Source organism: Heterocephalus glaber, unplaced genomic scaffold (assembly GCF_053883595.1).
Source record: "Heterocephalus glaber isolate CG9 unplaced genomic scaffold, H.glaber_assembly_v1.0 deba00001457, whole genome shotgun sequence".
In the NCBI taxonomy this organism is placed as follows: Eukaryota; Metazoa; Chordata; class Mammalia; order Rodentia; family Bathyergidae; genus Heterocephalus; species Heterocephalus glaber.
Window position 1 is genome coordinate 18,746,504 of NW_028258305.1, and position 15,864 is coordinate 18,762,367.

The 15,864-nt window shown below is 35.7% G+C and overlaps 1 protein-coding gene across 48 annotated transcripts in view; it reads left to right on the forward strand.

Moving 5' to 3' along the window:
- Nrxn1 (neurexin 1) overlaps positions 1 to 15,864 on the forward strand; it is a 1,121,547-nt gene that overhangs the window by 723,709 nt on the left and 381,974 nt on the right. The gene's annotated exons all lie outside the window — the stretch shown is intronic.

Genomic DNA, 15,864 nt, shown 5'->3' on the forward strand with positions numbered 1-15,864 from the left:
TTTAAAGAGTGCTAGTTAGGGACAAGTATGCCACATGTTAAATAAAAATGACCATCCATAGCTTCTCCAGGATCATCTGATATGAGGAAAAATATGACCGAAGAAGAGGTAGAGTGGAAAGACAGAAGCTTAAACAATGGAGATAGAGATTACTTTTACAAATTTTACAAAATCTATGTTTTGGGAACACACTGCTAGGGTTTTGCTAGGAGCCCTGGAAGTGAGTGCCCCTCAAGTTCGATATTCATTAGCTACTGGTACTGCTGCATTGGTTCTGTCTTCTTAGCATCCCTTCTTCTTAACTGGCATATTTTTTTTCTGTCATAAAAACTTAAAATCGTTGAATTTAATTTCTCTTTCTCTTTGGCTTTATCCAGTCAGTATTCTAACTTACTGATTTTTTTTCTTTCTTTCTAAGTTCTTTTATTGGTACATTTTAGGTATACAATTCATTTACATTTATCATTGGGTGTTTGTACCTGTACATGATGTATCTTGGTCAACCTAACTGATTTTTAACTGCTGATTTAACCTTCTTGATGTCCTCTTCTGCTACCACTACCTGGTTTAGGCCCTTTTGACCGTGTGGAGACCATTTTAGCAGCTTTCTTCCTCATCTTCTTGCCTCTAAACTCCTGCTCACATCTACACTCTGCTTGAAGTTTCCCCTAGCTAAGAATTTCTTTTTTCCCTCTTCTACTAAAGTCAGTTCACATCTCCACAGGTTTTCTCTTCAAAGCCTTATGTATTAATATAACTTACCAGATCTTTCCATAGATCAGTGTCTCCTGCCTGCCCAGAATATTCACAGAACTGTGTTGGGTTTCTACAGCACATCTTTTGTTTCTGATAGTTGCTACTCATCATGCTTGGAAATATATGATAACTACTGGTTAAATACTATTTTTATTAAAATGAAGGAATATTTTCTTCAACTTGGTATTATCCAGGTCTTTGAGCTTCCTCGCTTGTTTATAGAACATGTTCGGCAAAGCTCTGCTTAAAAACACTCCTACATGTATTCTCTTAAAGTACAGTAGCTAGAAGCTGTTAGATCCAGTATTGATTTTAAACCCTTCATGTTTTCTTTAAATCATGATATATTTCATTGAACCACTTATAAGGTCAGAGCATTGACTATAGACTTAGCAGTAGTTAAAATAAAACTCAAGGCCATGAAGAAAGATTTCTGTTGGTGGCACACCTGATTTATTTCATGAAAGTCACATTCTTCAATATTTTCATCTTTCACTTGGTTCTCCTTTAAATACTTCCGGGTCTCTGCTGCCTTCTTTCATTCAGAAATACACATTGAGTGTCCAGTTAAGTGTGAGATACTGTGTCTATTCTTTAGTGGCTCCGGTCTCATTGTGGGAGGCAGACTTTGAAGCCAAGACACCGTGAAAGTAATGCTTCTCAGAATGTGGTCCTCCAGACCTGCAGCACCAGCATCACCAGACCTGTCAGAAATGCACATTCTGGTGTCCTACTCAGACTTAATAAATCTGGAGCTCTGAGGCTGAGTCTGTGCAATTTACATTTTAACAAGCACTGCAGAAGATTCTACTGTCTGTTAGTTTGATAACTATTCATATAATGTATTACTCAAGCAATGACATGCTGGACAACTGTATAGGGTACAGTGACCCCACAGGGATTTGTTAATTGGGAAGAAGAACGATTCTGATTAAAGTTTTATGGAGGATATGACCTATCAACTGAATCTTGGAAGAACATTGTTGAATAGTTTTTTATACAGCCATTCTACTCAATTCTAATGTATCCTCTCATACAACTAAATCATTTCAACTTTTCCAAATCAGAAATAATAATGAAAAATAATACCAAAACTATTTTACACTTGGGAGTAAAATCATTATTTTACATATGCTTTAAACTGTTAGTGGGATGACTTATACAGAATAGCTTACAAATAAAACATTGCCACCAAGGAATAGATTGTCTTTAGGGCAAATAATATCCTTTAAAACTTAACTCCCTAAGTAAATTTATTAAATTGTGGTTTTAAAATTTAATTTTTAAGTATTACTATTCTTTATGAATTGGGATAAGTGACTTGAAAAATAACTAATAGGGAAAATAATATAGCATTGATTTATAAGTAAATCTTTGGCAAAGGTAAGGAAGGAATATGTTTTAAATTCATATCCTGCCTCTTTTCAACTTTGTTGGTTGTCAAATTTAGTGATAGATTAGAGAGCTTTTTGTTCGTAATTACAGAGTAACATAATTCTGAAAGAGTCATCACTCTAAATTTTCCTTGTCTAAGAAATCATGATTGTCAGTTCCTTCTTAAAACTGTTTGCATACTGAAGAGGGTATCTTCTACTGATCAAGTACATTACACACACACTAGAAAATAGTTCTTGAAGGGCCAGGTTCTTAAATCCAACCCCCTTCCTTACCTGTACCTCACCCAGCATACCTCCTTTACACAGTATTTGAGAAATTTTTCTTTTACCTTTTAAACTGATTGTTTCGAGACTTTTCTGTTACAGAGCTGTGATGAAAGGCAAGCTCCCTTTGTGGTCCTTGTAATAAACTTCTAACTAACACTTGTCTGCAAGCAACCCATGGTGATTACAGCACTCCTACCACTGCTGGTGCAGAGCTCCTAGACTGACACATTTCCGGCTGCAAGAGCACATCTCTAAGACCTGGTACCCTACCCTTCCCCTCCCTTCCCTCCCCTTCCCTTCTCTTTTTTCTTTCTTCTGTTCTCTTTCTTTTTCTTCTCTGTTCTTTCCTTTTATTCTTTCTCACTCCCTCCCTTCCTCCCTTTCTGTTTTCTGTCATAGCATCTGTTTTGAGATATTTTACATAATCTACAATGAACCTTTCTAAAGTGTACAGTGCAGTGGTTTTCAGCATAGTCTCTAGTATTGTGCAGCCATCAGCACAATATATTTAGGATTTTTTATTGCCCAATGCTTCTGCTCAGAGAAGCTCATTAATAGTTATGCCCATTAATAGTCACTTCCCACATTCATCCCCTCCACAGGCCTAAGCAACTACTAATCTACTTTGGCTCTCTCTAGATCTGCCTGTGCTGTTATTTCCAAGCATTTAAGCCCAAGAGCCAGGAGCTACCAACAAAACCTGGTTCTTCATGTCATTTTTGTTAGGTTGGTGACCACAAGTGCTAAAATGAACTTCAGTTACTAATTGACTAATTCTTTTTTTTTTTTTTTGGTACCGGGGATCGAACTCCGGACCTTGCACTTGCGAGGCAGGAGGCAGCACCACTGAGCTAAATCCCCAGCCCAACTAATTCTTATCTATAAAGTGCAGATAAAACTTATTACAATAAATGTAAGAAATGAGATAATGTTTTAAAATCAGTACAGCATCTAGCATAAATGTTCATGTATATTCACTATTTTTAGTTATTTTATTTTTTTATTAAAATAGAATGTGGAATGAAATATTATTGAGGAATAAAAGACAATATTAGAAGAGTAAGATTAATTACTACTAATATCTGGGATTTCTCCCCAATTTAACATAAAACCAAACAAAAGGAAGCATTCGTCTTCCATTAGCAAATCTTTTGAAAAGTAAAATCCTTTCTACTTTTTGAAAAGTACTACTGGTTAGGGGGAAAAAAAATCTCCGTTTTGCAACTTTGTAATATTTTCTTATTTTCACTTCAAATTTATAAATCTTCACACAGTTTAAATTCTCTCAAAATAAAAGTATAAATTGTGTATCAGTCCATCGTATGAAAAAGGTAACTTTTCCTATGCCTTAGACATGAACTTCAGTTTATTTCTCAGTTTAAACATTCAGTTCAGTTCTGTTCCTAATGGGATGTACTACATTTAATGACTTAATCTCTGTCAGTTCTAGGGTTTAGGAATTGCACAGGAATTTAGACAAGAAGCCAGTATGTGTTGGATTGGTGACAATATCATACTCAGTGTCTCTGGATACTTTGGAGTGTCTCTTTGGTGTAGAGTCGTGCATCCCAGTGACACATTTTCTTTCATGTTCTGGTTTGTTTGTGTTCCATGCTATCTCCCTGAATTGTTCATGGCTGGAGGCCAAAGGGTGCTTTGTTCCAGTGAGAGTCTCTGATGTTAATGTTTACATGGTCACTGGCTTTGGGACTTTGGCTTTACAGGGTGATGATTTTCTCCTTCCTTCCTCTGCTTTCCCAGTTGTTAATAATCAGTCCCGAATGCCTGAATTCTTTCAGGATGTCAAGGACTTAATTTCCTACCACAGATTTTTTCCTACGTAACTTCAGGGCTGCAGTAATTTGACATGACAGAAGGTGTGCGCTGCCAGCAAATTATCAAAGGATAGAAGAGTACAAACCATTGCTGTTTGAATCAGATGGCATTCCATGCACATTCCATTAGTTCAATAAACAAAACAGCCAGATTTCTGAGTGTTCATGGTCCTTCTTTTCATATCCTCATCAGAGCAGCTATTGGTATCAATCCCCTCTGCACCTCATGGCCACCTCATCTCCACATGCTTGTTGAATTCCATGACCTAGTTCCATTGCCAGGCAGACCTTTTCCCTTCCTCTCTGCCTTGGTTTAGTTCCTGACCATGCATCCTTTCTCTAAATCCTAGCTAGGTCTTTACTTCCTTTTGGAAGCTTTTATTAGACACTCCTCCAGCGATCTGTCTCTGTTTAAACTTCTGTGTCACCGCCAAATCACTGGATAGTTTATTATTTTTCCATATTTCATTTGAATCTCTTTTAATGCAAATTATATCTTCTCAATTGTAATATCCTTATGGGAAGATATGGAACCACTTTTGTGTGTGTGTGTGTGTGTGTGTTTCATTATGAAACACCCACCCTTAACTCCAGACTAAAGTGATGCTAATTACATAGTAGATATAAGACTCAGGTATAATGACACTAAATAAATACTTTTAAACAATTGACCTTTCACCTGTTTAAATAAAAATAAATTCTTTTAAATGTTATCCTTCAAGATTCTCCCAATTAGAATTGTTAGTCACTTAAACTGTTGAGTTCAGGAGACTCTGGGGACATTTTGCTTCTGAATCTGTGTCACATATCACTTTGGAATGGCCCTGGTTCTGAGAAAAGTTCCCTGAGGAGAACCACTGGCACATGGGGGTATTTAGAAAGCTCAAGTTTCTTCGGAAAACAGTTGATCCTGATTATGCTGCTACCCGCAAAGGTCCTGTTGCTATGCTTTGCCCTCTGCCAAGGAGAGGGGCTGTGTCTCCCCAAAGTGACTGTGGTGTATTCCCAAGGAGAACGATTGGAACTTAAGATACAACTAGGGGAGGCAAGGATGGGCAGTGTGATTGGGCAGGGAAGCCAGAACCCAGGAGGCAGAGAAAGGGTGAGGGGAAGCTGGTGCTTGCAAGTAAGGGTTTCAATGGACTGGGGCTGACAAGATGCAAGCTCTCAGGCCCCAAACTGTTAGCTCCATTTCTGAGGTGCCTCTTTCCTCTCCCCAGCCAGGAACAGCACAGTTTCTCTCACCCAGGTGCTCTTCTGTGTGCTGAGGAAGACACTGAAAGCAGGTGAATGATGTAGTTCATTTTGAAAATGAGTGCTATGAAATGAATTTTTTTTTTTTTTATCATGGATCAGTTCATTGTGTTCTCTGAAAGTTTGGTTGGAGAGAAGTATCAGTAAATGGGAGGACAGCTTTCCTTTTGGATTAGAACCAATGCTCTCAGAGCAAGTTTAGTCAGTCAGATGCCTCCTTTATCTACAGTAGCAAAAATTGAGACATTTTGGAAATAAAGAAATTTGCAATTAGTACATATCAGTGCAGTAACTGAACAATATTGGACACTAAATATAACTGGGTATGAGTCTCTGTAAGCTTATGCTACATTTTATGAAGGACAGTATTTCTAATTTTATCTTCATTTTGTATAATGCAACTGCAATATATAATTAATAATGAGGAAAAGCTATAAAAATGAACTACAAACTAAAATAATTAAACAGACATTTTCAACTCTCACTTGTTATAACTAAAGTCATTATTCCTCAGACCTTATGAAAATGTGTGACTCAGAGAATGTCCCCAAATTAACCTACAGTTCTGCCATATTTCTTTAAATGTGATTTTAATAAAACTACAAATTTTAAACAAAATAGCTATTCTTAATTGAAAATTAAATATAATTAACAATATTAATTATACTTTTGTTGTGAAAATACTTTATATAAAAAGATGCATATTATAAAATGTAAGACTGATAGGTATAATTAAAAATTATCCTAAGAAACAAAACATCCTCAATATCTGAAGCACTGTATATACACCCCTTCTTTTCTCTAGGTATAGCTACATCCTGAATTTTGTGTTAATAATTTCCTTTTGAATATAACTTTACAGCATATGTAGTTATCACAAAATAGTACATCATTTAGTTTGGCTGTTTTTGAAATTTAAATGAAATGAATAGTGTTTATATTCTGTAAATTTGTGTCTTAAACTGATTTGTTTTAGACTTATTATATGATTTAATAAATTAATTACTATCACTATATATAGAGTTCCTAAATGAATAAATTACAGTATTATGGTCTACTCTGTCACTCATGGATAATTAGGTGATTTTGAGTGTTTACTCCTAAAAATAATGCTTCCTTAACTTTCATTTATATGACTGTGGGTCTTGCACAAGAATTGCTCTAAGGCATAGACCCAGGAGTGGAATTGTTGACATATATATGCATATAGAATGCACATGTCAACTTTCCTAGGGAATTTGCTTACTATTCACCCTCTCCAGGTTGCCTATCTTGTCAGCTTTCCTGTTGCTGGAACAAAAACCCAACACCCACAATTTAAAAGAGGAAAGGTTTAATTTGGCTCACGATTTCAGAGGTTTCAGTCCATGGCTGGCTGGTCTAGGACAGGAACATCATGGTGAGTGGTGGATGGACACAGTAGGGTAAAGCTGCTCACTTTATGACAGTGAGCGAGCAGAGTGAGCTAGAGAGAGAGAGAGAGAGAGAACCTCCAGAGTCACACCCCTATGATCATCTCCTCCAGTTGGACTCTACCTAGCAGCACTCTCAGCTAGGAACTCATCAATAGATGAATTCACTGATGAGTGTAGCACACTCATGATCTAATCACCTACCAAAAGCCCCATCCCAAAAGCACCTGACCCTCATTTCTATGTGTATTCATCTAAAAGCTTAATCTTTGCCAGTCTGGTGGATGCACGATGGTATCTTATTGCATTTTAATTTAAATCTCCTTGGTTACTAATGAGACTGCGTATTTTCACACATTTCTTGGCTGTTTATGTTTCTTCTGTGAAATATCTGTTCACATTTTTGGTGGGCTTTTCCCCCTATTATGATTTGTCTCATCCTTATTGATTCTTAAGAATTTGCTATATTTTCTAAGTATATTCTCCTATTTGAGAATGGAATTTTCCATCTTATTGTATGGTTTAGTGAAAAGTAGTTCATAACCTTTCCCTTTTTATTTTGTATTTCAATGTCTTGTTTAAGAAATACTTTTCTCAGTTACTAAATATAAAACATTCCATAGAATAGAACTACAATTTAAGGTTTAAAAATTTAATATTAACCAATATTCTCCTCCCAAAAATAAATGAACTTTGAACGCTTTAATTCCTTTCATAATCTCCCTAAAATGAAGTGTTACTAATGGAGCTTATTTTTTTAACCTTGTGAGTTGGATGCTGTTGATATTTTTACAGAATGTTTCTTTTGATTTACCTGTATGTTTGCCATTTTCTTTACTTTCTTCCTTCTTTTATCCTTCTTCTGGGATCTTTTTACTTTTTCCTGATATACATTATTTAGAATTTTCATTAGTGAGAGTCTTTGGTATAAAATTTTCTCACTTTTTAGTTGTTAGAAATGTCTTTATTTTAACTGCATTTAAAGGATTCTTTCATTGGGTATAGGAATTGTGACAGAACAGCTGTTGTCTCTCATACTTCATCCCATTGTCCTTTGGCTTTCATTGGGAGTTTTGAGAAGTCACTTGTAAATCTTGTCATTGTTCTATTCTGGCTACTCTTTCATTCTTTATTTTGAGATCTTTTCTATTTTATTACCATGGATCTGTCTAGGTAAAAGTTAGTTTTTTAATTTATTTTTTCTTTGGATTTGCTTGATCTCAGGATTTCCATAACTAGTTATGTAAAATTATCAGCTTATTTCCCTTTTTTTTTCATTTGTTCTAGTGCAGTAATACATGTGTGTTCATTATCTCTTCTGTTTCTCTTAACCTATCTTATTTTTATCAGCCACTTTTAAATGCACAGCAGGAAAGAATTCTCTGAACATCCAGTTCACCATTTTGGCATCAAATGGAATTTCAATAACCTTTTTACAAATGTTCATGTATATCCTGAGATCAACAAGTCTTCTTTCTTATGGTGCTTTCTATTGTAATGGAGAAATTGGATTGATTTTTGACACTGTTTCAGGAATAGAAGTTATTTGGAATAACTTCCATAGTAGATGCTAGGTTCCATAGTAATTCTTTGCACTTCAAATAAGACTTTCTGAGTGATATTTTGACATTTGTCACTCTATTTTATTGAGGATTAGTACCACCATCCCATCCCAGAAGAAAAGACATATTTTCTACAAACTTATTTTTTCTACCAAATGAAAAAGAATTTTTATATCAGAACCTGTAGTAATCTTTTTATTACTTCATTATCTCCAGGATATTTGTTCTTACCTGTACTGATTGAATGATAACTTTTAAGAATAGGTTTCATATTTTACCATATTGTGTTCCTAGATTACAGGAAATATTATCTTAAAGAGAGCTTCATAGACTATTTAATTTAATTAAATCTAATTGTTTTTGGTATTTGTACTGGTTGAAAATAGCAAGAAAGATAGTCTCTGGTTGTCTTCCATATTCGTATTCATTTTCATGGTTTTCTGACATTTGAACTACTCTCTGAATCCTTGAGATTTTCACTTTCAATCACACTTCATTTTTGGCTTCTGACATATTCTTACAGTGCAAGTTATTGGGCAAGGCCTTTGGGAGTAGGCAAGTTAGAGACATAAGGTTATAGTTAGAATAGAAATGTGTTACTCCTTCCCCGGATTTCCATTGTGTATTTTCTCACTCCATCCTATCTCACCAAATCCTTTTCCCTCAACATTTCCACTGATTGTGGGAAATACATCTCATCCTGGACAAATAAATTTCAAACTTCTAAGAATTCCAAATCATGATGTATAGAAGAAGTCCCAAGAGGCCCTTTGTTTCCATATTCAAATTATTATCTCCTTATCTTTTCTAGATCGCAATATCAGTTCCTCCATCTCATGCAATTTCCTCCTTTCCTACTTCAATATCAGTTCTTTTCTTTGACCCTTAACCTGTCCTATCACCTATCATTTGTCTCTAAGAATGAGAACTTTCAATAATAATTTTGGAAAAAAGAACCATTTTTGTACTTTCAAGAGGGAACTCTGAATACCAGTTCAAAAGAAGCATTCCTCTGGTGGTTAGTTACCAGTTTTTTTGACAACAGTACTCATGTTGTTCATTGATAATAATCTATTAATAAACTAGACTATGTGGGCTAGCCCAGGAACCTGAGCACCATTTATGACATTAATTCTATGGGAAGCAAAAGACAGAGCCTGCAACAATTAGATTACAAATGGACTTTTGGTGTAGAGCCCACTTGTAAGATGGACACTGACTGTACAGGAGATAATTTGGATCACTGTGTGGGCCAGGAGGGAAATGCCTTCTGTTAACCAGCAATGCCACAGATTTGAACATTGCACATTTGTTTTGTGTAATCTTCCGTCTCACTGTGAGCAAAGAGCATGATTGAAATGCAACTGATTATGCCTAGTGTTTATAGATTCCATTTTAGTAGAGCAGACTGCTGTGTTCCATGTTCTATCTTAATTCTAAATATGATTCTCATTGTCTCCCTTTCTACAGTCACCTAGCAGCAGAGCAGTGAGGTAATTTTAACTTGCAGTTCAGTAACTTTTAATTGCCTGTTCGGTTTCCCTTGATTCTGAGAAAAATGGAGCTGTAGTTTTAGTTGCCAGAACTTCACTTGTTAAATATTTAAAAAATAAACCTGGGAAAAAGAGCTCACATATTCTTCAGAGAGATAAAGCTGAAAGGAGGCTCCACTGTGTTTTCTTGTGGATGTTATGGCTCTGTTTCGGTGGTGTGTGTGTGTGTGTGTGTGTGTGTGTGTGTGTGTTTTAAAAAAATCAGAGCATTATGTAGAAAAATAAACACGAATCTGAAGATCATGACTTATGAAATTACTGACACTGTACATTTTCCTATTTCAACTTTTTTTGCCTAAGTTTACACTACTTTATAATCAGAAAAAAACTTTACAAAACAGGGTAAAATCATGGCATTTAAAATTATGCAAGGACATTGAAATCACCTAGTTTGGCACTCTGTATTAAAACCAAGGCTCAGAGAGACTCCAGAATTGCTTCCAACCTCCCAAGACTGAGGCCAGACCCCATGTAAGTGTGTCTGTAAATACTGCCTCGGACTCTGATTCTTGGCGTTTGTCTTCATGCTCTTTGTAGTGAATATGTAGTGAATATGCTTTATTCTTACTCTCATACATAACAGAAAATATTCATATGTTTTCATTTGCACTTCAGCTTTATAAACCACTCTTCATTTGAACACAATGCATTTTAAAAAATAGATCCAGAACATCATTGATTTCAATGCACATATGATTACAGGGAATGATTTTTCTTCCCTGAAGCATTAGTGCTTTTCTGGCCTTGTAGATGATGAAAGATGAGAAGGAACCTGCTTGTTTTTGGTTGTGGTGAGGTGCTTCTGATTTGAGCCAAGAAGGAAAGGAGAAGGAGAGATGGAATTTATTTTTTAGAGGTTTTGCAGAGAGATTTTTTTTTTTCATTTTTAAAGTAGCAAGACTTTCTTCATTTTTTTCCTCCTCCAAGCAAAATTGTACAGAGACCATGTGGGAAATAGATGAAAGTGAAGCTTATCTTTTTGAAGCAGGAGTGGTGTCTGCAAAAACTAGCCTTTCTTAGCATTTCTCATTATTCAGAAAAGAGGAAGACTGCTTCTACCATCAAAGATTAAGATCTACACAATAAGACTCTCATAGATCCAGAATCTGCCTATTCTGAAACTTTTATCTTCAGCATGGAAAACAGTTTTTCCTCTTTGGGGTTCTCAGATACTCAAGAGTGAACAAGTATTTTGTGTGGATTATTTTTGTCAACAATTAAATTGATTAAACTACATTATGTACTGCCAACTTAACAAATTACTTGTGTACAGTGCTTCTATGATGACATATAAATCATTTACAACAGCCACACATGACAGGTGTGGGGAAGAGTCCTAGGTCCAGATTCGATCCGTCTTGTAGAAGGTGAACATTTAAAATCAGGGACATATGAGGCATTATCTTCACTATCCACAGCTGCCTTCTTAATTTTGGGGGTTTTTGGGGAAATATTAAATATCCATGGAATCCTGATGTCTTCCACAAAAGAAAGGATCAGATACTATCATTTCCACTTTTGTTTAATTGAGTGGGCTGCTCTTAGTGTTCTGGACCTCCACTGTGAGCTTTCTCTGCCCAAGTATCAAGCTGCTGTGCCCCATCTCTGGTCGTAGCCTCAGCACTGTCTCATGCTCAAGAAGTCTAAAGCTTGCTAGGGTTCACAGAGCACAGTATGAGGCCTGAGGGCCCACAGCTTCTAGGAAAGGGACAGTGATGCTTTTGCACATTCAGCGTGGCTTTCCTCCCATCTTCATGGTTCTTAGTTGTCAAAAGCACAAGAGCATCTGAAATGCACAAAGAAACACTCACTATAGGCAGTTGGGGGAGGATCATTAGTGTCATTTGAGAATCAAGTATAACTGTGAAAGATTAATGTGTGAAATAGGGAAGTAGGAGTGAGTAGACTGAAAGGCAAACAAAGACAGTATAGTTAATCATCATTGTGATCTTGATTAATAAACACCAATGTAATAATTCTTGATATATTAGAATTTATACTAGCATTCTATGCTCAAGCTCTCCTTCATCAGGAAAAAAACTATAAATTTTTCCAAAAAATCCTACTTTCTTTAATTTATTTTTGTAACATTTACTTAGCCTTGTATATAGAGGTACCTCAGTTCACGAACCTAATTCTGAATTTGCAATTAGGTTGCAGCCAGAATCCTGGAATGAATTCTGCAAACAGAATTGTGGAAAGAATTATGTTTGTGAACCGAGATACCACTGTAATGTTGCTTTATGCTTTTCTTTATGTCTTACTATCTGTGACAAGTATCTGTGTTCCAGTGTCTTCTTCCTGAGGCCATCTTTCTTGGAGGAGTCTGAGGATCCAGTCTTGCTCCTGGGATCCTCTGACACAATGCCTGAGTGCTGCTCATGTGCACTGAAATTCTAGAACCACTGACTCTGCCAAAACCTAAAACCTTTAACCAGGAAAGGAAGGGTGACTTACTTGTTTTCACTGACTTTTGTTTGATTATTTTTACTTGCTGGTGATTGAGGTAACTGAATTGCAATAGATTTATTTGACTCACTGTAGGGGTGAAGCAGATACAACCATCTACAAGTAACAAGATGAGTTCAAAGGAAAAGAGTCAAAAGGGCAGAGTGTGAGACTCCCTTCCCCTGAGCATGTCTCATTCTTACCAAGTGTGGAGGTTGAGAGCCAGGGGTAGGAATTTGGGATGTGCACTCAATAGAGTAATGTCGTCTATCAGAGGGGAAATACACAGTGCAGCAAAGCTAGGTGTGGTAACACATGCCTGTAATCCCAGAACACTGCAAGGCTGATGCAGGAGTATTGTGAGTTCAAGCGGCCTGGAAAATTTAACAATTTAGGGAGACCCTGTTTGAAATTACTTCCAAAAGCAAAAAGGAGTGAAAATGTTAGTACTATCAAAAATGATTGAAACTGAGAATTTACATCGTGTTTCTTTGGCTGTGTACAAAACTTTAAAAATTTCCCCAAATTAACAACAAGAAAATGAAGAATAAACAGCAATCTCACAGACCTACCATCTTCATGCTGTATGTTGACATGTCCTCTTTTTCCCTTCCTTTCTGTGACAGCCCTCCAGGCCTGCACATCTTTGTTCAAATTCCAGATTCAGTGGACCCTTGTCTTACAAACTCAATTTGTGTACAAGGGCTGGTTATAACTCAGGCTGGTCTCTTGAAGGCTCAGGTTCCTCTATACAGCCTTCAAAGTCTCTCTCCTGTATCCAGGCAGATCTCTTGTCCTTAGAGAGTCATCGACCCAGGATTTCTCAATTAACCCCACAGGAAAAGATGTTGTACTGTTCCTTCCAGAACTCTTTAAGGGTTAAAATCTGTATCTGAGACCATCTGGAAGCACCAGCAGCCAGCATTCAGGGCATAACTCAAGACTCTGTTCGTAAGTTAAAAGTAAACTTCCGATCATAACCCAAGTTGTTCATATGTCATACCAGTTGTAACTCACAGGTCCACTGCAGTATATATTTGACTTAAAGGAAAAAAATAAAAAAACAAGATTCTAAATCTCTGTATATCCAAATTCCTCCCATGAGATAAGAATGAAGGCAAATTTTCAAAATTTGGTTGGATAGCCAAAGGGGAAACCGATTAGGAGTCTTTCCCAGAAAAAAGAAAAAATGCCAAACAAAGTAAATTGCATTAACGGATGCAGTGGAATAAATTCATGTAGTCAGCTTGTGTAGGGATTCATACTACTAATAAACAATTATTTCATCAGTGTCTCTTAGTGAAGGACTGGATAGTAATTAACTATATTCTGTTCTTTTATGCTTTCTATTCACCTCTCTCTTTTTCCTCATTTCCCACATTTCCCTCACAATCAAACTTTAATGATTTGGTTCACCAATACTCTATCCCTCCTCTAAGTACCTAGGAATTCATATTTATATTTATTTGTGTTTATATAAATTTGTTTATGCATGTAGAATGTTTCTGAATCTTTGGCAAGGAGGAATCACAACTAGTTAGAAGGCCAGCCTAAATGGAGTACTCCTTCAACCAGTCTCCAGAGCCCTGCCTTGGAATCCAGATAATAAAAGTAGAAATTTTAATTTTGTACAGAATGCATCTGTCTCTCACTCTTTACATATTGTAATTACTCATTAATTATTATAGTTAAGATGAAAAGCTCAGGAGCTGGATATTATGTAAAGGAAATCAAGACACAGCAAGAAAGACTCTGCTGTCCTCTTCAATTGATGATTTCCTCAAGTGTGTCAGTTATTTTGAGTTAAGTGCAACTGCAAGTTAATGGATAACTAATCCATGTGAGTCATATTGCTGTATTTGCACATAAAATTATTTTGCTTATTATATTTTCTGTTTCTTCTCATGTGGCTTCTTGTATGAAATTAATGAAACATGCATAAAGTTGAACTGAACATATAATGTGCAACAGAGTAAATTATCATGAAAGAAATGCCAGCATAACTCCCATGTATGTCATTCCAGCATTCTGGAAACTATCATCATGCCCAGTCCTAGTCATACCCAGTCTCTCTTCTCCAAAAGTAATGACTCTTGACTTTTAACCCTAGAGTTTTGTTTTTCATACATTTGAAATTTATGTAAATGAATCATACAGTACATATTCTTAGTGTCTTTCACTCAATTTTACATTTGTGAGATTAAGACATAGTCTTGTGGGTAGCTAGTCTTTTTTAAAATTGCTGTGTGATATTTTGCTTTCTAAAACATCACATTTCTATTTCTATACAAAAAATATTTATTTATTTATTTATTTATTTATTTATTTATTTATTTTTGGTACCAGGGATCGAACTCAGGACCTTGCGCTTGTGAGGCAGGTGCAGTGCCACTGAGCTAAATCTCCGACCCTCTTTACTTAATTTTTTGGTGATGGATATTTGGGGTTTTTTTTTCCAGTTTGAGGCTATATACATAAGGCTTTTTTGGACATTTTAGTGCCCTTGTCATGGTACACATTTATATCCATTCTTGTGGGGTACCAGACAAGAGTGAAGTATGGAATGTGGCCCGTGGGGTATGTACATCTGCAATTTTAGTAGATGGTGTCAAACCATTTCCCAAAGTGGCCGTATAAATTCACATTCCTATCACAGCTTTCCACTCTTTATATAAATATTTTAATTTGTATCAATTAAAGGACTATTTATTGACTTTCTACACTTCCTTTTAACTTTTGCAGTATGACTTCTCTTTTTCAAGGGAGTTTCCATTTGCATCTTAGGACATAGATAAACTCATTCAATATTTCTGGATATAGGAGTAATAACATTGGAGATACATGTTTTATATTTGAATATGTAGTATCAAATGTTCCTGTAGCAGCTATTTTTTCTTTGAAATTTTAATTACTTTTTATTGAAAACTGCATTGAACACTAAATGTTCACCTTTACAATACACAAATACAGTAATAGTAACTCACTAAAACAAAACATACTTCTGATAGCCATTATTTTTCTGTTTGGGACAGTTTACAGTTTTTCTTTTGTCACAAAAACAGAAATGCACCCTATACATAGGCTCAAAATAGGCTATCTTTTAAACAAAAAGGCAATGATTCACGAAAGACTATGAATAGAACATGTAATTAGTTGATCCAAATCTAATAGGATTTGTTAAAATCAGTCACCTCTAATAACATATCTGAAGTGTTCTTGTATAAAAATATCATGTGAAGAAAATAATTTATCAATGTCTAAAGAAGTGGGTTTGTTCATGGACAATCTGACAAGTTACCATAAAAAATATTTCTAGAGACATAAGAAAATGAGTTATTCTTCTTGAACCCTTTCAGGTCAAGACTTTCCACTTAATAAAG